The 27,214-nt window shown below is 52.8% G+C and overlaps 1 protein-coding gene and 1 long non-coding RNA gene across 7 annotated transcripts in view; one reads left to right on the forward strand and one right to left on the reverse strand.

Moving 5' to 3' along the window:
* The window catches only part of RIPOR3 (RIPOR family member 3), a 75,505-nt gene that overhangs the window by 3,459 nt on the left and 44,832 nt on the right, over positions 1 to 27,214 (forward strand). The window contains exons 1-3 of one of the 6 annotated variants that reach the window (XM_053199831.1): positions 14,543 to 15,403; positions 16,872 to 16,927; positions 17,557 to 17,684. The exons of the other annotated variants lie outside the window; for them this stretch is intronic. The gene's annotated coding sequence lies outside the window, so the exon portion shown is untranslated. Of the gene's footprint in view, positions 1 to 14,542; positions 15,404 to 16,871; positions 16,928 to 17,556; positions 17,685 to 27,214 lie in introns of those variants that run through there. 6 annotated transcript variants of the gene reach the window in all.
* On the reverse strand, positions 1,859 to 15,470 carry LOC128311097 (uncharacterized). Its single transcript, XR_008289051.1, has 3 exons — positions 15,006 to 15,470; positions 10,875 to 14,664; positions 1,859 to 4,784 (listed from the first exon to the last, which is right to left on the reverse strand). It is a non-coding gene; the product is annotated as an uncharacterized LOC128311097 (long non-coding RNA).

Genomic DNA, 27,214 nt, shown 5'->3' on the forward strand with positions numbered 1-27,214 from the left:
GTAAATTGTGTGCGACTCATCCTTTACTTCGGTACAATCTGTAATAAACCTAAGTGTGTATGTGGGTATGTGCATCTGTGTGCACACACACGCACACACACATGCACGCACACTCGATCTCCCCTGGAGGCTGGGTGTTAACCTTGACCAGCACACCAATGGCCCCGCAGCACATATGCTTGTGCTCAGGGTCTCAGAAATCCTGTCCTGGGCCATCCTCAGCCCTCACTCCATGAGAGTTAAGACTCCAGACTCAAAGCCAGGACATAAATGCTTCAGCTTCCTCCTCTTGCCTAGAACACACCAACAGTCCAACTCCTCTCCTCCCCTCTGAGCGCTGGAATGGATGCAGAGACTGGGTAGGGTAGAAGGTGTCGTCTACACGGGCAGTGGCAAAGGCCCCGGGCTCCTCGCTGCCTTCATTGGCTCTGCATGTGGGGGCATTTCTGACGACCCCTCATGGGTTAATTCCATCCGCTTAAGGGCTCACCCCCACCGCACTTCATTTTCATGCGCAAAGCATGATTCTCTAACAGAAACGGCATCTTGGAACCAGTAGAAGGAACAGCTAAGCCAAACCTATAGGAAAGTTAAGACAACTTTCTATTTTTAGAAACCCTGGGAGCCAGGTGGGCCTTTTCCAGATCTCCCAAGCCAGCAAGGAGAGGAAAGTATTTCTCATTCCAGAGTTCCGGCTCTTACAGTCGAGGCCAAGGAGGAGGCCCAGGTGGGGTCATGGGCTAAGAAGAGCGCAGCTCCGATGGCAAGAACAGAGCCATGCTCGGTGCAATTTTTTTTAATGTTTATTTGTTTTTTAGAAAGAGAGAAAGAGAGAGTGAGCAAGTGCGGGGGAGGGGCAGAGAGAGAGGGAGGCACAGAATCCGAAGCAGGCTGTGGCTCTGAGCTGTCAGCAAAGAGCCCGACGTGGGGCTCGAACCCACAAACTGCGAGATCATGACCTGAGCCGAAGTCGGAAGCCCAACCGACTCAGCCACCCAGGCACCCCTCATTGCAATTTTAAAGAGAATTAAAAGTGGGTTTTATACTTATTTTGTGTGGTCCGGAGGTCGATCCTGAGCTTAAATCCCAGTGGCCCCCCTTCCAGGTAACCACAGTGGAGAGTCATGTGTCTATTCTTCCAGACCATTCATTCAGCCATTTTCACATCGTTCTTTTTTTTGTAATTTCAATTTTCAAAAATGGGATCTTTCTATATATTCTATTTTGTATCTTCCTTTTCTCACCTGCCAATATATCCCGAGTGTTCATCCACGTTAGCTCATGGAGACCTAAAGCATGCCTTTCAAATTTTCTAAAGTTTATTTATTTTGAGAAAGAGGCAGGAAGGGGCAGAGAGACAGGGAGGGAGAGAATCCCAAGTGGGCTGTACGATGTCAGCACAGAGCCCAACGCGGGGTTCGAACTCATGAATTGTGAGTTTCACGAAACCAAGAGTCCTTCGCCGAAACCAAGAGTCAGACACTTAACCGACTGAGCCACCCAGGCGTCCTTAAAACATTCCTTTCAATGCCTGTGTATCGGAAGCCCCAGGAAGCTGGAAGAAGGGATCCATTTTGATAACCACATTGCAAACTTTCGTGACCCCAAAACACACAAGTAGAACCCAGCTGTTTCCACTTTTCAGTAAAAAAGAAATTCTATTGGCTTTTCCTTTAACCGCTTCCTGTCCCCACTCTGCCCTCACCCTGGTGCAAGAGGCCATTTGTCTCTGGACTGTGGTAGTTACCTCCCCATTGGTGTCTCTGCTTTTCTTGCTTCTCTGACAGTCTATTCTCTACCTGCAGCCGGTGGGGTCCTGTTAAAATGAAATCAGGTCCCGTCCCTCCCTATGCCTCTCAGTTCTGGTCCCACCTCACCCAGAGTAAAAGGCCGAGGCCTCACCACGCCCACAGGGCCCAGCAGGATGTGGGACTTACCCCCCTGCTCTCCTCCTTGCTACACTTGCTGTTCTCAGTTGTGCTAGGCACAGTCCTGCCTCAGGACCTTTGCATTGCTTTCCCTTCTGCCTGGGACACTTGTTCTCCATACGGCTCACTCCTTATCACTTATCATCATCTACCATACTGTATCATTTTCTTTTCTTAAATGTCCCCTACTGGAATGTGAGTTTCCTGAGGGCACAGGTTTTTGGGGGTTTTTTTTGCCCATTTTGTTCAGTGTTATATTCCAGAGTAGGCAATCAATAAAGGCACTCAATTAATACTTGTGGAAATACCTGCCTTGCTATGTTGCCAAGGGTGAGAAGGCAGGCAGATTTTTTGGGAGAACCCTGAATTAGGGTCACCAGGAATCTCTAGCCACACGCTACATTTCATTTATGAATGCCACATTCTAATAGCCTGTGCCAACTTATGCAGTGGCCGTTCATTTGCATAACAGTGAGAGTCAGCTGAATTGTACATCACTGGATGTGTTGTCAGACCAACCCCAGCTCACATTCTGGACTCTTCACGAGGCCCCTGTGCTCACCCCTCTCATCTATCTCAGGTGGGCACGGAGGGCCCTGTAAACAACACCATCTCCACACCTGAGTGTGGACACGCTGGGAACCAGGCAGATTATGGGATTCTGTTGTGGCCGGGGGGCTGTCACCGGGCTATCCCCTGAGCTGGACCCACCATCCCCGCCCCCGTGTGGCTGGGAGCCCCCCTCTGAGGAGCATGCCCAGCACTGCCTTCCAAACGAGTGAGGGGACAGGAATCCCCTGCAGGAGGAAGCATGTGGCATACACATGCCCTCTAAGTGCACCACCGGGTGCCCCCACCCACCAGGGACCAAAGAGCCCCACGCCTGGTTCACACCAGAGGGAATGGCTGAAGGCCTTGCTCACTGGTCCAGCAGCCGTTAGACCCCTGGTGCCGAGAGCTTTCCTCGACTTATAAAGTGGACGTCAGGTAGAAGCGAGTTAATCATAACCTTCTCAAGACATGCTGACAGAGGCCCTGGAACGGTCCCACCCCCTTCCATCAAGCAGTCTCACTACATTTATTTATAAAAACCCCTGTATATTGGGGCGCCTGGGTGGCTCAGTCGGTTGAGTGTCTGACTTCAGCTCAGGTCATGATCTCACAAATCGTGAGTTTGAGCCCCGCGTCGGGCTCTGTGCGGACAGCTCAGAGCCTGGAGCCTGCTTCGGATTCTGTGTCTCCCTCTCTCTCTGCCCCTCCCCCGCTTGCGCTCGGTCTTGCTCTCTCAAAGATAAATAAACATTAAAAAAAAAAAACAACAAAAAAGCCCCTGTATAGCCACCATCCAGCCCAGGAACTAGAACTTTCACAACTATTTACATCTGCTTACATGCTCCTTCCCACTGCAGGAGGTATGAGCTTAAATTTTGTGTTTATCTTCCTATGGTTTTTTAAAAAAAATTGTGGCACGTCACCCAGGGGGGCTCAGTCGGTTAAGCGTCTGACTCTTGGTTTTGCTCAGGGCACGATCTCACCGTTGTGGATTTGAGCCCCACACTGGGCTCTGTGCTGACAGCTCAGAGCCTGGAGCCTGCTTTGGATCCTCTGTCTCCCTCTCTCTCTGCCCCTCCCCTGCTCACACTCGTGCGCATGCTCTCTCTCTCTCAAATCAACATTAAAAAGGTTTTCTCAATTAGTGCAAAAATATACATAAAATTTACCACTTTAACCATTTTCAAGTTTATAATGGCATCGAACACACTCTCAGTGTCAGACAACCGACACCACTGTCCCCTCGCAGAATGTTTTCATCATCCCGACTTCCCTTGTTTAGAAAAAAATTATATAGCTTCTGCGTTTATACAAAAATGATATATTGACTTTCACTAATTTTAAAGGTTATAAAAAGATATATGTTGTTTTGCGCCACTTATGTTTTCATAAAGCATCTGCCACTAAAATTTACCCCCGTGACGGCACACGGCTCCTCCTTTCTTTCTTTTCTACTGTCGCGTGCTATGACGCGGCACGTCGCCACTTGTGTTCCCCGTCCGCAGGCATTTGGGGTGCTTCCCACTTGTCTGTCTGCAAAACTGAAAGGCGCTGCTTTGAGCATTCTTGCACCTGTCCCGGGCCGTGCACGCCGGCGTGGGTCTCACGTGCATGCCCAGAAGCGCAACTGCTGGGGTGCAGGGAACGGGAAATAACGTCCTGAACTATTTCCCAGCGTGGCTGTGCCAATTCACGCGAGCCCCCTACCACAGGGCATTTGTCTGACGTCTTCCTTTTTGCCACGCGACCGGGTGGCACCTCCCCCCGCTCTTTACCACCACCACCGCGGACAGGCCCCGCTGCCACTGACTGTGCATCTCTGGGTCTAAGAATATCCAAAAGCCTCAACCGGGCTGCGGGTTCGTGATGTCTCACCTCTTTGCGGTGTGGCTGTTCCTGGAGAGGAGCCGAGCCCGAGAGCCGTGCCACAGCGGGGGGAAAAACGCGGAGGAGGGATCACAGACCTTGCCCGGACAGCACTGCTCTCGCCTTCCTTCCCTTCTCTAGCCGCTATCGGTCTGGCTCTTCCCATGCGGGGGCAACAGAGTGTCGCGGGTGGGGACAGATCCTCACTCCGTGACAGGTACAGTTGCTCACACCCTACGTGTACTGCTGTTAATCCATTCAACCCTCAGAGCCCACAGATAGAGGTGCTCTTTTAGGCCCCACTTCACGGATATGGAAACTGAGGTGCAGAGAGGTTAAGTAACTTGCCTGAAATCACACAGGTGGTAAACCGCAGAGATGGGTCTGAATCCGTCTCGTCTGGCTTCCTCGCGAGGTTACGCCACCTCTTGGTAGAGCCTAGAAGTCAAATGTCAAAAAAAACTCCTCAATCCTACAGACCTGGGTTCGTATCCTGGATCCCCTTCTACTATGCTGTGTGCCTCTGGGTAGGTTGCTTCAACCTCTCTGCACCTCTAAACATGGCAAGAGCTCTCTTTTCTAGAAGCGTCATTAAATATTCCTTTTTGTACCTTATTGTTTCTTATTGGGGAGTGTGCCTATTCCTAAAAATTTCCTGGAATCTGTTCACTGGCTTACACCTACCAGGGCTCAGCCCCGGAGGAGAGAGGGGATGAATTCCACCCAAACCAGCGTCTGCAAATCAGGGCATGAGGTATCCCAAAGCCAACTGCTGTTTCTAGGAGAAAGGAAGGGGTACGGGGCAGCAGGAGAGCAAATGTCCACTCCGGGCTGGGCTGGTTTGGGCCACTGGCCTTTGTGACCATCCCGTTGAGAACAAGGCTGACCAGGCTGAGCCACAAGCAGTGCAGGCCGCCTCTGGCCTCGCCTGTGTGAGCCGAAGGGCCGTGCAGTTGCACACAACATGTCTGGAATACCTATTCCAAAGGGTAATTCCCAGGGATCAAGCGTGTTTATACTTTTTTGGGGGAAAAGATTCCATTCCTGTTGCCAATTAGTTCTGCTTGAGAACAGCTTTTCTCAACACCAACACGTTGGCCGCCCAGCCTTGAGTTCTGTTGATTAGCTCAAAAGTGGGGAAAAAAGTGATTTTTTTCTGTCCTTCCTCCACCCCCAACTGTGAAACCCGGCTGTTAGTGATGAAAGGGGTCCTGTGGCTCGTTTAGTTTTCCTTGTCATGACTCCAGGAAAGGCTATAAAAATAACCAGTGGGCCCCCGCTGGCCATAATTGACTGTGGAGAGAAGCTGGCTACCACCGCGTCCGAGTTATCACAATCTGTTGCAGACGAGGGAGGCTTCAGTCAGGCTCCTCTGGTTACACCTGCTCCCCCAGGCCAGCGTGGGCCGGGAGGGGCTGAAGGTCGTCTGTGTGGTTCTCTCCTCTCCCAGGTTCTGGGGAGTTCCCGGCAGAGGGGCCCCTGGGACAGAGGAGCCAGGAGGCCACGTGGCAGGGTGCTTCTGAGCGGGGCTCTGACACGCACCGCCTGCACCAAGCCCAGCTGTGTTGCTCAGAGCCGTGAGCGGTGGGCAGGGGACTCGACCTCTTGGTGCCTCGGTTTCCTCACTTTAAAGTGATAACGGTCTCTCCTCCTGAGATTGACGCAGGGTCAAATGAGTTAACGCACTCGGGAGAGGGTCAAGTCCCTCATAAATGTCAGCTTTTAGGATTTACTCACAAGCCTCCCGCTCTTCCCCCGTGGACACCTGAGTCGTAGGTGATCACGCCAAAGTATCTTAACCTAGTCCCCTGCTGATGGACGTGAGACTGGTTCCAATCTTTTGTGATCGCAAATAATGCTGCATTGAATAACTTGTGGCTTTGTATACCCACCCCTCCCCTAAGGTATGTGACCCCTACGATAACCTTGGCTCTGATTTTCCTTGCTGGGGCCTGCAGAATGAGAGGTCTGTGGGTGAAGGGCCAGCCCTGGCCTGGCATGCAGACAGGCCTGTGGGAGGCGGGGTTAGGTGGGACAGATTCCTCTGGAGTCCCTCAGGGGAGTGAGGCGCCACGAAGTGAGTTTCAGAAGGTTGCGGCTGGGCCATCCAGCTCCCAGGTTCCTGACAGATGCCCTGAGGTGGTCTGGAGACAGGAAATCTGTGCCATGCAGGTTCTGCCCATCCTCTGCAATCCTCTTCCTCCAGGAAGCCTGCCGGGGTCTGGATTCCAACACCCTTGTCTGTCTCTGTACTGATTGAGCACCAACGGAATCCAGCTCCCTTGAGGGAGGCAAGAATGAGTAGTGACTGAGAATCTGAGCTGCGGAAGAGGCTGGATTTGGTCCTAACTTTCTAGCACTCCCACCCACACAACCCCCTGGACTTGTGTGTCCTCATCTGTTTAAGCAGGATAATAATAATACCGGTAACAACTTCTCAGGAAGGTCTTGGGAGGTCTTAGTGACGTAACACTATGAAGTGTCTGACGCTATGTCAGACATGAGAAGTACAAGCTTGTGTTAGGAATGTCTCATTATGGGTGGGTCTCATCACTGCACTGGGCTGTGGGCGCCTGCAGGCAGTAATGACTCATTTGGAAGCAGGGTAGAAAGGGAGTCCGGACTAACCGTGTGGACTTGGGCAAGTCGTATTCCCTCCGAGCGGAGTTTTCTCTCAAAAACCGGGGTTCTGATGACACTGTCTTACAGATGTGCTGTGAGGATTAAGAGAGGCAAAGCACGCAAGGCTTTGGATCTAGCAAATGCTCAATAAACAGTGGCCACTGCTGACACTGTTAATCAACAGTGTTGACAACTGTAAATATCCTCCCAGAGACGGGCACGGCATCGTGCATGCAGTTGGTGCTTAGTGGATACATACGGACTGACTGCCAGGGTCAAGGCGGCTTGTTATAAAGTGGGGGCTGGGGGAGGCACTGAGAGAGGGACTCATGTCTCATGCGGTTGACCTCTTTGGGAGAACAAGAGGAAAAGAGCCCAAGAGGACCTTACCTGCAGTGATGACATCTGCTAGAGCTTAACTCTGTGAGCTCAGGGACCAGGCATCAGGCATCACCACCCCCATTTTACAGATAAGAAAAGCAGGGCCCAGAGAAAGGGGAGCCTCTCTGGCTCCCCACGGCAAGCGCGCAGCAGGGCGGTACTCGTCCTGACTCTCCCTGCAGGGGTCTTTGCCCTGACCCTCAGCCCTATGCAGGAAATGGATCTCGGGGGCGAGATGCAGTGTCCCTCTGTGGCCAGAGCCCTTGTTCATTTCTCACATTTTTGTATCCTGGGACAAAGGGTGAACAAACTCACATGAACTGTTCTTGTTTCCTGGTGGAAAAACACTCCTGACCCAGCGTAGGGGATCTTTGCTGTTGGGACGGCACCATAACGTGTGGTCTGGCCTGCATCTTGCCCCGCTCTACCCTACCCCCCGACCTAGCAGCAGCAATGACAGCAAATCCAGATCGCAGAAATCCAGGGGTGACCTTAGGGGTTGTTTGAGGGTGTCGAACGGGCCAGAAGATGCTGGTCCCGGGTGCCGGCCTCGGCTGCTGTTGGACTTGCCCCGGACGGGTCAACAAATGAATAAGCATCGATCCACTGGCTTCACGTGGCCTTCTTCCCCTCCTAAGGACGCCAATCATTGGATTTGGGGCCACCTCCGTCCAGTATGACCTCGTCTTTTAACTAACCGCATCGGTAAAACTCGACTCCCAAGTAAGGTCACACTCCAGGTCTCTGGGTAGACATGGATTTTTGGGGGGACACTGCTCCTAGTAAACATTAGCTATTACTAACACGTCTCTTACCACACAGTTTGTGCAGCACATATGAGGTGCTGAGCACTTTTCTGTGCCCTTTTCATTCCTTCCCCCGTTTAGCCCGACTCTACAACCTTGTGAAACGAGTTCTAGGATTATCCCTGTTTGAGGCCAGAGAGATGAACTGCCTTGCTCAAGGTCACACAGCTGCTAAATAGCAAATCTGGGAGCAAACCTTTTCTTTCTGACTCCAAAGCTGGCAAGGTTCTGAGACCCTCCAACCCCATTCCAAGGGCTTCGAGTCACTGTACTCTCTCTCCCAGAATCCCAGCCATCTGAGCTATGCTGTCTCCTGGCCCACACCTCTCTCCACTCTCTCCAGACACATCTCCCACAAAGAGGCTATAAAAGGCAGGTGGGGGTGGGGGTGGGGGTGGGGGGGGTTGGCTCACGTCTTCACGGCGGCAAATGTGAAGTTGCGTTCTGCCTCACATCGCTAGTGCCCGTCTCTCCTGCGGGTAGGAAGCAGGTAGGAGGCATGCGACCCCCACGCGTGCAGGAGCGTGCCGGAGGCATCCATTTCATCCTTGACATCTGGTAACATTTTAGGAGTCCTGACTTGGGGTTACAGATTGGAAAATGGTCCATTAAGGTGTGATTTATTCGTCATCGGGACAATGCTGTTAAATGCTCACAAAGTGATTCACTCTGTCAGGTCCTCAACCCCCGACTTCTTGGGCTGGGCCGGGCCGGGCCAGGCCTGGCGAAGGCCTTTGCAGGCAGGATGAAGCTGTTTCTTTGACAGCTAGGGGAGCACGGGGTCCTGGCAGGGCTGGAATGGGGCCTGCCAGAGACAAACGAGTACACCACCAGATGATGTATGACAGTTTACCTTTTAACACGCCTGTGTCACGGCCACAGAAATAATTTGCTTTGGCTAATGGGAGACGGGTGCAATCAGGAGCCCCACGAAGCCATGAGCTGGGAGCCACGAGGAAGGATTGTAATTTCCAACAACTGGGGCTTTGGGACCGGGAAATAGCCACTCTGTCAGCAGGAAGAGCCAGGAGCATTCTCTTAGCCAGCAAGAAAGTTGGAGGCCCCTGGGCAGATCAGGGGCTATCCAAGAACAAAGCCAGCCTGCAGAACTTTGCGGGGGGGGGGGGGGGGGGTGTGGAGGGCGGGGGAGGGTGTTAGCAGCTGAGAGAGTGGCTGGCAAGCCTTTAGGAGCCAGCCACATCACAGAGAGCACTGTCCCAAAGCCAGACTGCCTGGGTTCAAATCCTGCCTCTCCCACTGACCAGCTAGGCCTGAGACAGCCCCTCTGTAACACGGATTATAGCAGAACCTACCTTGGGGGCTTATGGGGATTTCTGGAGCTAATGGCACAGAGCAAATTCTCCTCTGCCAATCGTTGTGATGTATAGTATGGCATTGGTAGGGAAGACGCAAAATCAGGACGAGAAGGAAGGAGCCCTGTGCCTTCTGGCTGTGGGTCAGGGCCAGGCTCCTAACTTGCTCACGCACGCTGTGCAGGAGCTTCCTGCTAATACCTGCCCCTCACTGGGAGACCAGCCCATGTTGGCTGCCACCCAGCTTCGCCAGAGCCACGTGCCCAGAATCTAAGAAGTGGGATCGGCTTGAGTGGGGAGGACCCAGGAGGAGGAATGGGTCACCAAAAGCCACTACCACGGGCTGGCAACCAGTCTCCATGCCTGTGAACACCAAGGGTCTGATTTGCATCCCCAGCTCAGGAGCGAGAGCAGGACAGACAATGGCCTTGTGGCCTCTGTGCCCCTTCTGCCCAAGTGGCTCCAACCCCAGATGAGATGGGGAACAGACGTACACATCTCTGGGCACTCAAAACTGGGGTTCAGAGGTGGGCACCATGACGGGTCCAGCTCAGGTCTGGAAGTGACACAGACCTGGGACAGGGAGGGCTGGACATGATATTTGTTAAGACTCCCAGGCCCTGTGACATGTATCCAAGTCTAAAGTCTGTTCTGACTTGGAGTCAGGCATCCGTTGCCATGGGAAGGCTAAAGCCCCTGTCACCCCCAGGACCGATGCCCAGGAGCCGTGGCCAGCTCCTGGGACTCATGCCAGCTGGCTGTGGCTCTCCCACGGGGGTCAGTTTCTAGAGCTATCAGATGCTGTGGCTTGTTTGTCTCCACGGCGCCGAGCCTGGCCAGCTTTTGGGCAACAGCAGCCCCAAGGAGAACATAATCCCCGAAGAAGGGATGGCAGAGCCCAGGGTAGGGATGGCTGGGTGGAGGGCAAAGGATGCTGGGCGCCCCGGCCACAGGCACCCCTGAGCACTGGTCCTTTCCAGCCCCAGGAGAAACCCGCTGGGACAAAGTGAGGGCGGGGGTGGGGCTTCACTTTGGTGACGGACCTTCCTGGGGGCCCAGCTGGGCACTCGGCCTTGTGGCAGCTGCCCGGGGTGGGGGTGGGAGCTCTTTACAGCTGCATTCTGTCCCACCCCTTGGGCTTCATTTCCTGATTGTGTAAACTCACTGCTCCAGCCAGGTGTCTCGTTCGTTCGTTCATTCATTCATTCATTCTCTTGGTCCTTACAATGAACCTGTAAGGTGGGGGTGCAGTTACGATGCCCCTTTTCGGATCAAGGAACACACATAAGGTTAAGTAGCTGGTTCAGGGGCACAGAGCTAATGAGGGGCTGGATTAGTTATCTACCCTGCGTAACGCATGTCCCCACAGCTTAGCGGCTTAAAACAACACGCGTCTACGATCTCACAAGTTTCTGCGGGTCGGGGTGCAGGTGCGGCGGCCAGATCCTCGGCTTCAGGCTTCGTCACAGGCGTGTCGAGGTGTCGGCGGGGCTCTGGGCGTCTCAAGGTTCAGGGGCAGGATCTGCCTCCCAGTTCGCTCGGCGGTGCGGGCGGGACTCACGTCTTCTCGGGCGCGTGGCCCTCCGTTCCCCGCCACGGCGTCCCCCGTCTCCAGCGCAGCGAGCCGGCCAGGAGGGCGCGTGCGTGCGCCTGCCCGTGGGCGTGCGTGCGGGTGCAGGTGCGCATGCGCGTGGGCGTGCGGGCGCACGTGGGCGTGCTTAGGGATGTGCACGTGTGTATGCGCCCACGTGGGCAGGGTTGAGTCCCCAATGGTGGAGGTGGCGTCGCGTCACTTTTGTCACTTTCCCTCCTTAGAGACAAGTCAGTGGGCCCGCTCGCGCTGAAGAGGAGGGCGAAGGCCAGGCGGCGGGACCCCCTCTACCCCCTTCCCCCAAGGAAGCGAGAAAAGAGTTCCGCCTCCCCCACTCCCAGACACGGGCCACCTGTTGGTCGCCGGTCAGAGTCAGGATTGAATGGCACCCTCACTGATCGAGGGGGTGTTTATGGAACGCCTCCCACCGTTCCGACAGGTGAGGTTCTGCCCCCAGGAGCGGCATCCTGGGGGACTGACGTTGAGGCTGCATCTTAGGCCACGCTATCACGTGCCTCTGCAGAAAAAAGTGTCCTTTCTTTGTATCCTGTAACTGAGCTGAGATTTCTCACAAACCCCAGTCCCGGGGCAACGAGGAAGAACGCTAGACTTAGTCTAATCTGGTCAATTGAATCTGATCCACTACTTTAGGTCTTTAGGTCATGCTCGCTCTCAGATTTCCTTCTCCATCCTCAGCCCCCCTAAGGTGGCACGGGGTCTGGAGTCCCAGGAGAGTCCCCGAGGCTCCTAGGCAGAGGTGGGGAGGCGAGGTCTCCAGCCACCTCTGTTGTCGGGGATCACTACTGGCCCTTCTGGCCCTTGAGGCTGAAGCTGGCGGCTGGAAGAACGCACGGTCTAGGCCCCGAGCCCTGCCTGGCTGACTTGTCCCTTCCCTGGCTCAGAGCCCTCGCCTCCACCGCATCTGGACCCTGCGGGGCTGCCCACGACCCTAACAAAGCGTCTCCCCCATGAAAAGGAACATCCCGAGTCCCATCCCGGCCACGGGAGGACTCGTGTAGCCAGCGAAAGTGCAACGCTGGGGAAGGCTTCCCTCCTTGCAACTTGCAGCATTTTCATGATCTCCCAAATTAAACTGGTGGGCAGTGGCCTCCCCGCGACTTCCTCCTCCAGCCCCCAGAGGATCAGTGCAAAGCTCTGCCTTTGGAGCTGGCTCTACTGACATTAAACAAAGAAATATAATAAGTAAATAAATAATAAAGAAGTAGCTGACACTTAGAATCATTATATATTAGAGTCTATACCAAGCAGTAACTCATTAGATATGCCTAGCAACACTGTGAGGAAGTAGCCTGTGTCCTGTTTTATACACGTGATCTTAGCCAAAAGGCCGAGAAGCGATGTGTCCCGTTTTATAGATGAGGAGACTGAGGCACGGAGAAGTGAAATAATTTGTTCCTGGTCACAGAGCTCTTGGATGGCGGAACTGGGATTTGAGCCCCAATAGCCCCTGTGTCCATACCCTGTGCCACCACCCTCCTACGTGCCTCTGCACTCGCTGGGCTGAAGCTGAGAATGAAGCTGAGATGAAGTCCTTCATCCATGCGTGTGCTCCTTCTGCGTAGGGAGCAAGCCTGGGGGCATAGGTAAAGGGAGACCTCTATTCTCTTGACAGTCTGGGAAAGTACTGTGCCTTTGCTATGCTAGTTGGTACCTAAAGGACATTCAATAAATGTTTTCTCACTGTGGTGGCCTTTAAGTCTACTGTCTTGTGGCAAAATGTGTTTTGATTTGTAAGGAACTGAATATCGCCACGATCCTGCTTTTTGTCCTCTGTATGGATGAACATCTTCCCCAGGCAGATGGATAGCTGAGGACCAAGGGGAAGGACTGTTTACCCAAAGAGGCAAAGAGGAAAGCATGGTCCCATTTCTCAAACTGTTACCTGTTATAGAAACTATCACACACTTAAGTCGTCAGACTTGTGGCAAATGTGCCGAAGGAGAAGCATTCAGAGCAGTGAGTGACAATTGTCTTAGTCTGTTGGGGTGCCGTGTAACAAAGTACCATGGAGTCGGTGGTCAGAGCCTCTGTCACATCTCAGTCCCTGTCTGTAGACTCCGGGACCTCAGATGCCTCCTGGGGAACAAAGATCAATCCCTCGCTTTTGAAAGAATGGGGCAGATCGATCTCCAAAGGTGACCAGGCGGAAAATGGAGAGTCTCAAACCGGGGTGGCCGAATGCTGCGGAAGTTGCTTGCCATCAGTCTCCGTCTCTCTGTGTCTCTCTCTCCCCTCTATCCTTCTTCATTTCTGCCCTAAGCCAATCTTGTTCCTGGTCACAGAGCTCTCATACGGCACAGCTGGGATTTGAACCCAGCGGAACCCACAGGAAGATGTGCATCCACACAGAGGAACAAAAATCGTGAGAATGCCACGACTACTAATACAAGTGCTCCCGTTGACGTTGACTATGTCAGGCTGTGCAAGCATTAGAATGTCGAATTCTCCGAAACAGCCCTCCATAGCGGGTGGTATTATCATCCCCGTTGTGCAGAAAGTTGAGGCTCAGAGAGGTTAAGCAACTTGTCCATGATGACACAGCAAGAATGTGACAGACTAGGTTTTGTCCCCGGATCTGTTCGGTACCAAAGCCTTTGCTATGTTCCCACCGCTGAGGTTCCTGAATGGGGAGGCGGGAAGGGAAGGGAAGAATTTGCCCCAGGAAAAAACTTCAAGAGCCAGACTCCGGAAATGCCCAGAGCTGTTAGTTCCCATGCCAAGGTCCCTGCCTTCCTCTCACTGTGGAGGGGCCCGGCCAGGAGGCTGAGCTGTGGTGAGGCTATGTTAAAACTTACAGCAGGAGCCCAATTCTGAAATGTTCTAGGACAGGCAGGGAAGTTTCCTTTGGGAACAAGGTGGAGAGGTTCCAGTCCATTTAACTGGAGGAGACGGGTGGGGGTGGAGGGATGTTAATGTTGCTGGTTGCTGGTTAATGTTCTTTCCCAAGGGTATTTATGATTTATGCCAATGTGTTTAAACAAAATTCAACCAAGCTGGATTCCATGCCCTAAGAAACTAAGGAAAAAGCATTCACGAAAACTACATTTTGAGGCGAATAAAAAGATATTCCAGACAACTCGCCCCCTTTTCGACTCTACTTGTCCAAAGCTGAGGCTCTCTTATCACAAAGACCCCTCAGCAGGTGTCTCCCAGTCTTCTGCATTTGAAGAAGCTGCTGTCCTTTCTTGGCATTCTAGGCCTCCTGTTTGGGTGGCTCAGACGAAAACAAAAGCAAAGCCCCAGACCTCCTCACTCTCATACTCGCCAAACCCTTTTTTGGTCCTCATTTTGGGAAAAGGAAAGAATCTGTGCATTAGGACCCTTTGAGTTACGAATGACAAAGCCCCGATTCATACTGCGGAAGCAAAAAAGAGAATGCGTTAGCTCATGTAACTTAAAAATCTAGAATTAGGTTTAGCATCAGGTGTTGCTGGATCCATCGGGGTGGGTGGGAGTAGGGGGTTGTGGGGCTGATTTTCAGTGACCCGGCTCCGTGGAAATTTCCTTGGTGGAATCCATCATCATGGCTCTAAGGAAGTGGCGATCTGGATGGGCCTCGGTGATGGGCACTGAGGAGTGTGGTGCTGTTAGGAGAAAGGCCACATCAGCGGAGAGCTCTCCTGAAGTTTTGCGTGATCCAATGAGATCTTAAGACCCTGAACCATTTCGGGCTTTGAGGAACCTTACAGAGCCCCTAGCTTGGGGTGCCGACTACGTGGCAGCAAATACACCCTCCTTTCCGTCCTTCGGGTCTTGGGAGACGTTGCTAATCGACCAGCACTTAGTGAGCCCAAACACAGCCTCAGAATCAATCCACCCCGAGGCTCCACCAGAAGCAACCTGTCTCCTCCGCCAGTGGGTGCTGAGGGGGTGTTTATGGAGCGCCTCCCACCGTTCAATTTCTCTAACGCGAGCCGAGACCTACCTGCAATTTCTGTTCTCGGCCGATGGAGATAAGGAAACGGAAGCGCTGAGGGCTGGCAAGTGTCATGTAGGAACTCAGTGACCGGACCTCCCGACCCTTGGGCAGCCTCCTTTCCTGTGGCGTTCTCCTGATTCTAGCACAGAGAGGAGGCCCGTCCCTGAGTGGAGATTTCCACTCTCGACCGCTGCTGCACAAGGCAAACAAAGAGACTCGAGGTCAGAGGAGAGCCAGAGAGCTTAGCCGCTGGCCACTCTTGCCGAGCGCTGTCTGGAGACGAGCACAGCACAGGGAGCAGCCGGGCAGGGCGAGTCCCGGGGAACCCACGGGTCAAACTGCGTGTCCGTCGCAGACGTCTCGCCGGGCTTTGGGATGCCCTGCCTTCAATGCCATAAAACCGGGTAACGTGCTCCACTAGGCTCACGTTCTCAACCGGGGGTGATGCTGAAGGTGTCTTCCTTTCTGGGGGTGGGGGCGGGGCGGTCTTGGAGGGGAGGACGAGTGGCTGGCAGCCAGTCTAGGGAAGCCAGAGGAAGCAGAGAGAAAGTCTTGACATAGCCACTTTTCTTCCCCACTCGGCCGCGCCCAATCAGAGGAAGAAAATAGGTGCCCCAAACCGGCCGATTCTTTGCAGGACGGTAACGGGTGTCCTGATCCCAAAGAGCCTGTTGTGAGATATGTGATGCACGAACTCAATTAGCAATTTTAGCGGAAGCCAAGAGCTTCGTATGCTGTCTTAATTGAAATGCACAAGGCGGGGGCGCCTGGGTGGCGCAGTCGGTTGAGCGTCCGACTTCGGCTCAGGTCACAATCTCACGGTCCGCGAGTTCCAGCCCCGCGTCGGGCTCTGTGCTGATGGCGCAGAGCCTGGAGCCTGTTTCAGATTCTGTGCCTCCCTCTCTCTCTCTGACCCTCCCCCATTCGTGCTCTCTCTCTGTCTCAAAAATAAATAAACGTTAAAAAAAAAATAAAAAAAAAAAAAAAAGAAAAGAAATGCACAGGCGACCTTAGGAAGCAGAGGGGGTTATTCCCCAGGAACAGACGCTGAACCGGACGCTTGGAGAGAAGGACCAGAGCTTCCGTGGCCACATTTGAGTAAGGGCTTGAGGTCGGGTCCGCCTGACCCTGGTTCTGACGGAGCTGCACTCCACGGGCCGTGAAAAGGAACAGAACGGAGAGTGGGAGTCATTTGAGAACCACCAAGCGCGTCACTCCCGGCGGCGGCTTCGTGCAAGGTGCTGGGTGGGAACCGAGAAGCACGTGGGCTTCCTGCCCTCGGATCATTCCCAGAGAGGACAGGGTGTGCACTTGGGACAATGTCACACTGGAGGCTGAGTGGCATACATCAATGCCTGTCATGGCTCCCTCAGTTGAGCCCCCGGCCCACAGACAGGTGGAAACTTCTGGTCTACAACAAGCCGCCCCCCCCCACCCCCCCGCCCCAAGGTCCAGGTGAGAAAACTGAGGCTCAGCAAGAACAGATTTCCCCCAAGTCACACAGCCGGTGAGCTTCGGGGCCAGGACTCAAATCCATCCCGGATCCCGGTGCAGCTGACTCCTCCGGGAGCCGGCGGGAAGCGCTAGGAACCGGATGGTGGAGGCGGTGGGGCATCTGAGAGGAGGGTCCTGTGTGGACCCCCTGGACAGAGAACCACCCAAGGGGGCTGTGCCCGGAGGCCTCCAACGGTTCCCGCAGGTGTAGGACCACCGCGATTACGGCAGCACCTGTGACGTCCACTCCCCGGGCTTAGACCCAGGTCCAGGGTCTGGCCCTTGAGAAGCACCCAGTTTCACAGATGTGGCCAATTTTTATTGCTTATTTCCTCTTGGAGACCTACTTTTAATTTCTCTGGCTTTTCCCTTCTTCAGGGGGTCTGGTCCTCATCAAGACAGCCCTGTCTGACGACAAAAGCAGAGGCTTCCAGGTAGGCTGGACACACCCACGCCTCCGGTGGGTCTGGCAGAGGCTGGAAGGAGAGTCAGGTTTGTGGCCAATCCTTTTCCTCATCAGCAGTCAGCTCCCTGGAGCCCCTGAGAGAGGCTCTGGAGGGGCTGCTGATGGCGGAACCAGCTGGAAGGGAAGTGCGAGGGCAGATGTGGCCGCAGCGAAAGCCCGCGGTCGCCAAGCTTCACTGCAGTGAGTTGGAAAAGGTGCCCCACTTGGAGCCATGAGATCCAGGCCCAGGTTCCGGGGCGACCACTCACTGCTAAGCCCTTTTGCCTCGGTGAGACTCAGTTTATCCCCAGTAGTGCCTTGCGCCCGAGGCACTGCCTGTCCAGTGGATGTTACTTGTCCCTGTTGTTGGCTAACCTCACTGCGGACAACAGCTGTGCTGTGGGGGCCCAAGGGAAACGGAAGACATATTTCTGCCCCAGCCCCAGCCTGGCCCTTCTCTCTCAGGCCCCGGAACTGCCCTTAGCCTCAGGAGTTCCTGGCTTCACCCTTTGTCCAGGACCTTCGGAGAGATTCTGATAACAGCAGTTCGGAGGCTGAGAAGTTCGGGGACAGCATGTCCCTGCAACAAAGTCCTAACCTTCTTCTCCCTCCTCCAAGTGCTTCAGACCAGAAGAGGGGAACTTGTTACTTGGGACATGCAGGGACACTGCTTGGAATCCTAAACTCTGCCAAAGGCTTTCCGCCTGCTTTGGTGTGGTTCCGTGTCATACGTCTAACAATTTCAGGTAAAAATGGGACACATGGGAAAGTTATAGAGATGTTCCTTTTGATCATAAAAGAAAAAAAAAAAAAAAAAAGGAAAAACCCCAGACAACCTAACAAGAGTAATTTGAAGAAAGATTTTGTTGGCTTGTGTAATGGCAAAGTCAGTGGTAGGGTGGGTTTCAGATAAAGTTTGATCCAGCCACTCAATACTTACACTGGGATCCAGAGTGCCCCAGCACCTACCCCTTTTCTATATACATCTGTGTGCATATGCCCCCCAGAATGGTTACCCCGACCCCCAATATCCATGACCTTTCAGCTCAAGTGTCGAGGGTCCGAGGCGTGTTCAGATATTGGTGGCCGGACCACAAGGGTCACATGTCTGTTCCACTTCAGTAGAGGCAAGATGTCTGAGAAGCCATCCCAATACCTCCTGGAGAAGTGGGGGCTCAGCCCCGGCAATGCCCCCCCTTGACTGGAGACTATCCGAAGAGTCTTGTTTTGTTCTTAATTAATAACTTCAGGAAAATTTTAAGTTTGGTTCTGGTTAGAATTTTCTTGTCTAGCTATTTCCTGAGGCTCTGTTTCTTGTTCATTTAGGAGGAGAAACGCAGACTTGGGCTCTGCCACGTGTCTGCACTGCCAGTGGGTCCAGGGTCACCCAAATGGCTGCTGACAGGTCGGGGGGGGGTGGCTTTTCCAAACAAATCTGCATTATTTTATTACTTTCATACCAGGAAGGAGGTTTGATCTTCCGCACCTGCACTTACGTCATCGATTAGGCTGGAAGAACTTGTTTGGCCAAATTTAGAACCCACAAGAAGGTCAGAGGATAAATTTAGAACTGAACTCTGAACTTTGAGGGCCAGTCTGGCACTGCTAATTCCGCCTGCCCCCTTGAGTTGCGTTGCTTTTCCCTCTGACTTCTGTGTCCACAGAGTGCTTGTGGCATCACAGGCTTGAAGAGTAAGACCTGGGATCTAGGCCTGTCTCTACTTCTCAGAAGCTGTGTGACTCTGGGGAAAGTGCTCAACCTCTCTGAGACTCAGTTTCATTATCTTGTAAAGAATGAGGGTGGCAGTGGGTAATAAAAACATCTACCTTGGGGCGCCTGGGTGGCTCCATCGGTCGAGCGTCCGACTTCGGCTCAGGTCATGGTCTCGCAGTCCGTGGGTTTGAGCCCCGCATCGGGCTCTGTGCTGACAGCTCGGAGCCTGGAGCCTGCTTCGGGTTCTGTGTTTCCCTCTCTCTCTGCCCCTCCCCCGTTCATGCTCTGTCTCTCTCTGTCTCAAAAATAAATAAAGGTTAAAAAGAAATTTTTTAAAAAATCTACCTTACAAAATGCTAGGAAGATTAAGATTTTTTTGTTATGCTGGTGAAATATACATAACATAAAATGTACCACATTACCCATTTTTATAATTTTTTAAAAAGCTTATTAATTTTTGAGAGAGAGAGACAGAGAGAGTGCAAGTGGTGGAGGGTCAGAGAGAAGGAGACACAGAATCCGAAACAGGCTCCAGGCTCCGAGCTGTCAGCCCAGAGCCTGACGCGGGGCTCGAACCCACGGACCACGAGATCATGACCTGAGCCGAAGTCGGACGCTCGACCGACGGAGCCACCCAGGCGCCCTTACAATTTTTTTTTTAATGTTTCACATACCCATTTTTAGGTGTCAGCTCTGTGGCGTTAGGAACATTCACGTTGCTGAACAACAATCACCACCATCCGCTCCAGAACTTTTTCATCTTCCTCAGCTGAAACTCTGTCCCCATTAAATGCTAACTCCTCAATCCCCCTTCCCCAGGCCCACCCTACTTTCTGTCTCCGTGACTTTGCTCTCAGGACGTCATCTAGGAGGAATCGCACAATAATCGCTCTTTTATGACTGGCTTACTTCATTTTGCACAATGTCCCCAAGGTCCGTTCACGTTGTAGCCTTCCCTGTAGAATTCCCTTCCTTTTTAAGGCGGAACAGTATTCCGTTGTGTGTCTAGGCTGCATTTTATTTATCTATTCATCTGGTGATGGACACTTGGGTCGCTTCCACCTTTTGGCCATTGTGACTAACGTTGCTGTGAACACGGGTGTGCAGATATCTGTTCAAGTCTGGGTACAAACCAGAAGTGTGATTAAAATATTGCCTGCAGAGCCCTTAGCGCGTGCTTGGCATATAGTAACCATTCAGCCCTGTAGCTGATAAAACTAGCGTTAGGAAAATAGTGGGGGAAGTGTTTTGAAATGCAAATTAAAGAATGAAATGTCAAGTGAGCAACAGCTAAAAAGTAATATTCCTCCGTGCAGTTGGGGTCTAGTGGGATGTGTAATGACGTACAAAAATTATATATCTTCCTCCTGTAAAATAGGTACCATTTATGGAGCGCTTACTATGTGCTGGAAACTCTGCTAAGCTCTGTATACATTTCCTCTCATCTCCTCCTCCCACCCAAAGGGGCGGGCCTATTACTCCATCTGACAGATGAGGAAACAGAGGTTCCAAGTGGTAACATGACTCTCTAGGTCACGCGGCCAGCAAGGGGCAGAGCTGGGATTCAAACCCCAGCCCTCGGCTCCAAGAGTAGAAAAGCACTGGAAAAAAGTGCGCAGTAAAGGCTGATCGGCCCCGGGGAGGGATGGGAGTGCTTACTTTTCACCTCACATTGGTGTGTATTTTTGCCCCAAACCAGGGGGGAGAAAAAGCGTGTATTAAATTGGACACACGCGCGTGCACACGCACACACACAGCCCAACACAGGAGAAGAGACAAAGCCAGCAGTAGCCAAAACTCTGCTCGATCGATGCAGACTGTTACAGGCGCAGCTTTCCAAAAAGCAGAGCTCAGTGAAATAAATATTTTTCCTGTGAGAAGAGGCTTAAGTTGGCGATCGTAACAACCCCCCGATTCATTCCAGATCCGCTCAGAGTGGCTGGCGTCAGGATGCCCATCTTGATGTACTTAGCATCACTTAGTAACTGCAGCGTGCCTGCGTGTCTGGCTGGTTTCTCCCAGGCAGCAGTGTGCCAGGGTGGCTGGGCAGGGGGGCAAGAAGGAGTTTGTCTCTGGAGAATGCTCTCCCCACTCCTCCCGAGCTCCCACAGCTCCTTGGGGTCCCTAACTTTCTTTCCCTGGTAAAGCAGCACTATTTGATCTAAAGTGGAGGGCCTGAGAATTCAGCCTCTTTCCTTGGCAAAGGCTCCGTTCTTTCGGTCCTTGGAGACAGTCTGTGGGAGGAATTTAGAATCAGGGACTTTGAAAACACATACACGTGAAGAAGCCTGGGTTATCTCAAAAGCTGGGAGCTTTACAACCCAGACAAAAATTCATTGATTGACGGAGTGATTCATTCACTCAGTTGCATGCTCAACAATGCTTTATTGGGCTACCTCCCAAGGGTTAAGATTTGGTACAAACTTAGTATAAGACAGTACAAAGCTTCTGGAGGTACAAGGTTCATTCATTCATTCATCCATGCACTAACCGATTCGTTCAGCGGGTATTTACTGAATGCCTCCTAGGTTCCAGGTCCCTTCCTGGTAGTGCTGGTCCATTAAGAGTGTGCACTCTAGGTGGGGTGACAGACAGAAGGCAAGGAAAATACAGTGAGTGGGATATCTGCTGGTGTTCAGTGCTAAAGAGAAAAATAAAGGAGTGATGGGAAATTGGGAAATGGGAGGGCAGGGCTGGTCCCACTTAGATGAGGGGCTGGGAGAGGCCTCACTGGGAGGTGATATTTAAGTCCCAAGCTGCAGGAGAGGAGGGAAGATGATTCAGGAGGGGCACGTATCACGTAACAGTGACTCGCAGATCATGTGAGTCCCCTTTCAATTATCTTTCAGTCCCGATTAGGCCAAAGAGAAAGTCTTTTTGTTGTTTGTACGTCCTTCGTGCCTCCCTAAGACCTACTAATCTCCCCACTTTGAAAGAACAGGCTTAGCAGGTAACATGCCTACCTGTACTTGAACATGGCCCTGGGTTCGGTGTGAATATTTCCCACTTCCTGTTTATGTTTTTGTTGATGGCAAATGATGCAGGCTCTTCTTTTACAGTTGTGATTCAATTGTCCTTCCAAAACAGCCTTCGTTTTTGAAAAGCGAGTTGATTTTTTAAAAAGTATTCAGGGGCACCTGGGGGGCTCAGTCGGTTAAGCGTCTGACTTCGCCTCAGGTCGGCTCAGGTCATGATCTTGTAGTTCATGGGTTCGAGCCCCGCATCGGGCTACCTGCTGTCAGCACAGAGCCTGTTTGGGATCCCTTGTCCACCCCCACCCCCCTGACCGCCCCTCCCCTGCTCTCTCTCTCTCTCGCTCTCTCTCTCTCTCTCAAAACTAAATACGCTTGAAATAAATAAATAAGTAGAAATAAATAAATAAGTACCACAGGCGGTACTGCTGTGTGGGGAAATCGTAACGGCGGTAAATGCATGAAATTTGGGACACACTAAGCAAGACGTAACCCTTCTCCTCACGCTGCTTGGAGCCTGGCTCGGGAAATGAAATCTTTTGAGTGGGATTCAGTCTGCCGAAGGGACTCTCTCTGAGGGCCTCCAGAAGAGGATGGAGCTTCCCATGGCTAGGGTGGATCGGGGAGGGGGGCTCAGAAAAGGTGCTGCTGGGGGCCTGCTTCGAGGCGAGGGCCGGCGCTCGGACCCGCCCGCGAAGGGCCGGCAGGGCATTGCAGGAAACAGCAGGAGCACCGTAAGCCAAGGTCCAAGGTCGAGGGGGTGGAAGGATGAAGAAAACCAGCCAGGCAGCATGCGGATAAGGGAGCAGAGTTGCTTGAGGAGGCAGACTCTCCGGAAACCGCCCCAAATTTGTGCTAGTCCAGTGACTAATCCTAACACGAATGCTAAAACGTCTCTTTACGGAGCACTGCTTTCTTGCGTTGTCTTATGCCATCTCAGCAGACCCGCGACGGAGGGCTGTTGTTATGGCCCCATTGTACAGATGGGGAACTTGGGGGCACAGGCCAAGTCACCTGCCCAAGGCCGCGCGGCCAGCAATGACCTGTCGAGACTTTTTTAAGCCTATTTTTGAAAATCGAACTAGAACTCACGTACCATGAAGTTCACACTTTCAAAGTGCGCTGCCCCCGCAGAAAAACCCCATCCCCATTAGCAGCCGCCACCCCCTCCCATCCTTCTCTGCTCCCAGCCTCTGGCAACCACTAATCTATGTTCCGTCTCTATGGATTTTTGCCTGTTCTGGACATTCCATAGAAATGGAATCATATATTATGTGGCCTTCTGTGTCTGGCTTCTTTCATTCAGCGTAATGTTTTCAAGACTCATCCACAGGGCGACATATGCGGCTGCCTCATTTCTTTGTACGGCTGGACATTAGCCTGTTGTATGGATATACCACGTTTTGTTATCCACTCGTCGGCTGAGGAACATTTGGGTAGTTTTGGCTCCTGGGCCATCAAGAGTAAAGCTGCTTTGAACATTCGCGTGCAGGCCTCGCGTGGACATGTGTTTTCGTTTCGCTCGGGTGCACGTCGAGGAGTGGAGTTGCTCAGCTCGGTCTTGTAACTCGGTGCTTAACCACTTGAGGGACAGCCAAGCTGTCTTCAAAGTGGCCGCACGTCTTACGTCCCCGCCCGCGGTGTCCAAGGGGCCGATCTGTCCACGTCCTCGCTGGCGCCTGTTGTCCGTTGCTTAGGTTATGGCCATCCTCGTGGGGGCGGAATGGCATCTCACTGCGGATTCGATTTGCTGGGGAAGAAGCCAAGTGGCGTTTACTTAGAAACGTACAGCGTCCACTGCTGGTGCTGCCCAGCCGGGTCCAAGGGAACAGAGAGGCAGGTGCACTGATTGAGTCTGGGAGTGAGGGCGGGTGCCCAGGGTTGGGGGCTGCTCGGAGGACCGGGCCACAGGAGCAGTTGGAGGGGTTGCAGGGTTCAGAGCCTAGGAGAATCTGGGGGTGCGGTGGGGTTGGTGAGGGCACGTTGCCAGCAACAGAACTGGGAGACTGGAGCTTCCTGTCTCCCTGGGTCCCGGATCAGCCTCTTTTCAAGGAAGGAGGCTTGGCCCCAGGCTTCCTTTACCCAGAATGAGACAGGAGCTGAGTGGCAGATTTCCTCCTCGGAAGAGCCAGCGCAGAGGGCGTCTCGAGGAGGGAACTGCACCAGGGCTCTCTGTGCCCCCTGAGGATGTCATGCGGTGCCACCTACTGTCTCCAAAGTTGTGGCTTTCCGGGTCCTGATTCCCCAGGGGAATCCTGTAACTCCCAGGACACTGGGTCAGGGCTCATTCCCATGTCCTTGGTGTAGGGGACAGGGCTCTGGAGACCACAGGTGCGCTGTCGTTAGCTCTCAGCTCATTTCTAATCATTCACACGTTCAGTGCTCGTGTTTCTCGAGCATTTCCTACGTGCCCTTATGACGTACCCTGCTCCGAAGCTTCATGCACATGTAATTTCCATCCCCGTTTTACAGATGAGGAAACAGAGGTTCTGGGAGGCGAGGGAGATAGTGTGGCCAAAATCACACAGCCGGTGAACGGTATGGTCAGGATTTGAGCCTCGTCTCCAACCACTAGGCGCACGGCGAGCCTTCCATTTTAAGGCTTCCCTCGGCAGAGTTTGTTGGTCTCCCACCGCCGTGGAACGAGCTGCCACAAACCCAGCAGTTTAACCCAATCCCCGTTTAGGAGCTCCCGGCTCCGGAGGGCAGAAGTTGGTGGGGCTCGGGTCTCTGCGGAGGGCATTGCCAAGCTGGATTCAAGATACCAGTCAGGCTGGGTTCTTGTCCGGAGGGGTCTGGGGACGAATCCGCTTCAAGATCACTCTTGTGGGCGTTATTTGGCCCCATGTAGCTACAGGACTGAGGTCCCCGCTTCCTTATTCGCTGCCAGCCGGGGCCACCTTCAGCTTCTAGAGGCCCTCAGGATTCCTTGCCCCACGGCCTCCGGTCTTCAAAGCCAGTGATGCAGACTCTCCCTCACACCGAATCCCTCCCCTACTTTAAACATCTTTTGGCTAGAAGAGCCAGTCCTGTTTAAGGGCTCACCTGATAAGGTCAGGCCCACCCAGGATAGCCTCCCTTTCGCCATAGAAGGTAACACAAGAGCCCATTATATTTACAGGGTCCATCCACACTCAAACGAGAAAGGATTATGCAAGGTCAGAGGTCACTGCGGGCCATCTTAATATTCTGCCTGCCGCAGAAGATCTTAGGTTCTAATAATGATGATCACAATAGCTACAGTTATACCGATACATCTTTTCATTTGTTAGTGCTTCATGGCTCTCAGACCGATTCTACATCTGTAATCCCGTTGGAGCCCAACAGCAATGCTGTGGGGTCTGTGCTTTATCCCCATTTTACCCACCAGAGAGAGGAGAACGCCTACCTAGCCCAGCAAGGGCTGACGTCCAGATTTCTGACCCCCAGCCCGGGGCTCTTGGCGCCCATAGTACCCCTGCCTCCCATTAGAACCCTCAGACCTCTTTGCTGTCCCTGGAAGGGACGAAGCATCATTTCCAGGCAGCCCAGCCTACAGGGAGTACTTCCTTGTAAACTCGCCACATTGGGTCATCGAAACTCCAGCTTTTACAGGAATTGCCACTGGGCTGGGCAAACCTCACCTCATTTAGCAGGAAAAAACCAATAAAGCCAGAGGGGCGCAGAATCAAAACAGCATGTGTGCAGGAAGGGCCCAGCTTGGCAGGGGCCCAGCCTCCCCGCGGGGGAAGCGGTTTGGCCGAGGCTGTGAGGCGCTGGCCAAAAGCGAGGGGCCACGCGCTCCAGGGGACAATGTGTCAGGTAACAGTCACCACTGCCCTGTGTCAGCGGGCGCCAGGCATTCGGATCCCTCAAGCGTCAGCCCCCAGAGGCCCACATCTTCTAGACTTCCTGTGGGGTACCCCCTTTTATATTTAAACCAAGGCCTGAGACCCCAGTGAGAAACCCGGGACCCTGGCCCCTACCCTCTCCCTCACTGCCCCCAAGGATTCTTGAGGGTCTTAACATTTCTTCTAGGTACCTTTGTGCTGACATGTTAATTTTTAAAAATCCTCCACTCTTCCAAAATTGCTGTCTTTCCCCCCTTTATCCCATGTTGGACACTGCTCCAATTCTTTCGTTTTTCCTAAACTATTGCTGACACAAGCCTGCTGGGAGAGTGGACTCTAGAGACAGCTGCTGGGAGCCCGTGAAAAGAATCTGGTGAATTTGAGCCGAGGGGGTCTCCCAGAAGGTCACCGGGGGTGCGCACAGGCCTGGAATACAGTAAATGGGCAAAAACTAAGTCCTCACGGGGCCTGGATGGCTCAGTCCGTGGAGCCTCTGACTTCAGCTCAGGTCATGATCTCGTGGTTCATGAGTTCGAGCCCCACATCAGGCTCGCTGTCGTCAGCCTGTCAGTGCAGAGCCCGCTTCAGATCCTCTGTCCCCCTCTCTCTGCCCCTCCCCCACTTGCGCTCTCCCCTCCCATAAATAAATAAACAAGCAACTAAGTCCTCAGAAGGAAAAAGGGGTGCCTGCCATCAGGAGGAGAGAAAGTCTACAGAATTCAGGGTAACGGGAAGCCAGGGGGAGCACACTTGGAAGTAAATTTCAGAATCCCCATCCCAAAATTTCATTGCCTGGAGAATTTCATGTCTCATTCCCTCCCATCCCCCAAAGCCCTCCCCTTCTCCAGCTGTCAGTCACCAACAAGCACATTTCTGTGTTTTCTCATACTGAACTAGTGTGTTTTCTCCCACCCACCAATGCTCGGGGCCCACCGTGACACATCTAGAATCCCCTTAGCCTGCTGCATTAAACAAAGTGTTTTCTACCCGTTATGGTTGAAGTGTGTCCCCCCCCCCCCCCACCCCAAGAGATCTGCTGAAGTCTTATCCCCTTGTACCGATGCATGTGACTTTCTTTGGAAATAGGGTCTTTGCAGCTGTAATCGAGTTAAGATGAGGTCACTAGGGTGGGCCCCAGTCCAGTGGCCGTGTGCTTAGAACAAGAGGGAAATGCCTTGTGAAGGCAGAGACCCCTGGGAGGAGGTCACGTGACCCAAGAGGCAGAGACGGGAGAAGTGTGGCTAGAAGCCAAGAAGGCCCAAGGACAGACGACCACCAGCAACAGCTGGGAGAGGCAAGGAAGGACCATTTCCTAGAGACTTTAGAGGGGACAGGGCCCTGCCGACACCTTGATTTTGGACTTCTAGCTTCCAGAAGAGACCATACATTTCTGTTGTTTTAAGCTACCTGCTTTATGGTCCTTTGTTACAGCAGCCACAGAAAACTAATACACTTCCTCAGGTCTCTAACCTTGTGGCACAAAGCAGTAGACAAAGCTATAAATCAGGGCTCCTGGGTGGTTCAGTCAATTAGGCCTCTGACTATTGATTTAGGCTCAGGGCATGACCTTGCAGTTCGTGAGTTTGAGCCCTGAACTGACAGCACAGAGCCTGCTTGGGATTCTCTCTCTCTCTCTCTGCCCCTGCCCATCCCCTCTCAAAAAATAAATAAATAAATAAATAAATAAACTTTAAAAAAAGCTATAAGTTATAGTTTGGTTTTTCCTTTTAATAAAGAGAAAACTGTAAAAGGAGTAATGT

This window comes from Acinonyx jubatus, chromosome A3, assembly GCF_027475565.1.
Source record: "Acinonyx jubatus isolate Ajub_Pintada_27869175 chromosome A3, VMU_Ajub_asm_v1.0, whole genome shotgun sequence".
In the NCBI taxonomy this organism is placed as follows: domain Eukaryota; kingdom Metazoa; phylum Chordata; class Mammalia; order Carnivora; family Felidae; genus Acinonyx; species Acinonyx jubatus.